This window comes from Ictalurus punctatus, chromosome 26 (assembly GCF_001660625.3).
Source record: "Ictalurus punctatus breed USDA103 chromosome 26, Coco_2.0, whole genome shotgun sequence".
NCBI classification, from domain to species: domain Eukaryota; kingdom Metazoa; phylum Chordata; class Actinopteri; order Siluriformes; family Ictaluridae; genus Ictalurus; species Ictalurus punctatus.
The window spans coordinates 10,402,869-10,404,621 of record NC_030441.2 but is presented as its reverse complement, the minus strand read 5'-3'; the positions used below and the strand labels follow the sequence as shown (position 1 = coordinate 10,404,621).

Genomic DNA, 1,753 nt, shown 5'->3' with positions numbered 1-1,753 from the left:
AAAAAAGAAAAGAAAAGATATGACTGCACTTTTTGGTGTTTATTTATATTTCATATATTTTGTGATGGAAAAAATTTAGAGATTAGGCTACTCTGAAAAGAAACAAAATCAGATGTTTTTTTCCCTATCTCAGCTGTAAAGGAAAATGAAAACAAACACATGCAAAAAAAAACAACAACAACAACAACAAAAAAACAACAATATGATCACGTGTTATTGTAAAACATTATTTCCTGCAGTAATTCCCCTTATGGTTAATGTGTTATTATGACTTAGTGGGAGTTAAAGACTTCCTGATCCGACCAAATATAATAACATATAATAACATTTGACGTGTCGCAGTTTGAAAATGTTTGATTTCTGTAGACCTGTTCATAATAATAATTATAATAATAATAATAATAATCTGTTATTTCATAACTGGGAAAAACATATCTGCTATCCAAAGAATTCTTGTCTTTTCAGGGTCTTGCCCTTATTGCTTTATGCACATATTTTGTAGTAGAGTTGCTGTGACAGCTGGTTTTTAAACAAAGACATTTTTTTCATATTTTACCGGTGGGGTGTTTTTTTGAAATAAAACAACAGTAAGAGAAATTGAAAAATGTCTCCTGCCTGTTCGTGTTTAAAAGAAGAAAAAAAGAGAGAGAACTCACCCTGTGCCATGTGTGTTAGCTGACACATTTTTGCTGGAGCTCCTTGATCTGCAAAAGATGCTAGTAAAAAAAAAATAGGAAACATTTGTGGGTCAATTTATTAATTTATTTGTGCTTCATTTTATTGAAGTCTCTGGAGAAATCATTTATCAGCTCGGGTTAATGTTATAGCCTTCAGGATGCTTTCATGTTTCTGTTCCAGACCTGAAATCACTTCCACAAAACACCAACATGGAATGGAAATGGTCAGTCATCGAGATTTAGCTTTGCAGTGTGACTTTATTTTATTAATATTTTTTTTTTTTACCCTGCAAGTGTTTGCTCCTTGTCTTCTTCCCTCTTGGCTGAAAGGCCATTTCCCCAGAGAGGGGGCAGGTGTTACTCCAGACGAGCCAAGACAACCAAATTACTGGCCGTCTGGCACCTCCCGTGGGAAACACACACACACACACACACACATACACACATACACACACACACAGTGGAAGATGGAAATTTATGTGTATGAAAGAGTCCTGTATCATCCATCCTGTTAAAAGATTTCTAAATGTTTCTATGAATTAAAAGGGACATTTTATAAGCTATAGAGATCAAATGACGTCTCGGATGCATTGCACCTACAGCAGTGCTAGGGTACCTTTCTGATTGTTCTTCTTTTGTGAATATGAAATATGATAAATATTTGGTGCAGGTTATGCAACACGGATGTAAACATGGCAGTGTGAGCCAGAGGGAAGCAGGCTTTAAAGGGACAGCACTTCCATCTCGGAGTCACGAAGTTTGGGAATATATACGCGGCGTCCAATAAACAAATATTTATCTTGTCAATCTTGAAAGGATTTATTGGGTTCATTAAATTGGGATACACCATGTATAAAGATTTGTAACACTAGAAAACAATTGCACTTTCAGGAAAACCAAAAAAAAAAAAAAAACTCCAAGATTCATCCGAAACCCTAAACAGTCCATTGGTGTGTCCTTTCAGGAGCAAAGCTTAAATTAAGAAATTGGTCCAGTGGTATCAAGGGCTCTACCTTTCTAAACCCCAACTCTACTAGAAGCTACGACTCATTTAAACATTCATTTTTCCATGTCTT

The 1,753-nt window shown here is 35.3% G+C and overlaps 1 protein-coding gene across 1 annotated transcript in view; it reads left to right on the top strand.

The window, feature by feature from the left end:
* Positions 1-709, top strand: part of LOC108258389 (helix-loop-helix protein 2) — a 4,132-nt gene extending 3,423 nt beyond the window's left edge. The window contains exon 2 of the mRNA XM_017457004.3: positions 1-709. This exon is cut by the window's left edge and continues 1,268 nt beyond it. The gene's annotated coding sequence lies outside the window, so the exon portion shown is untranslated.
* The last annotated feature ends 1,044 nt before the right edge of the window (positions 710-1,753 follow it).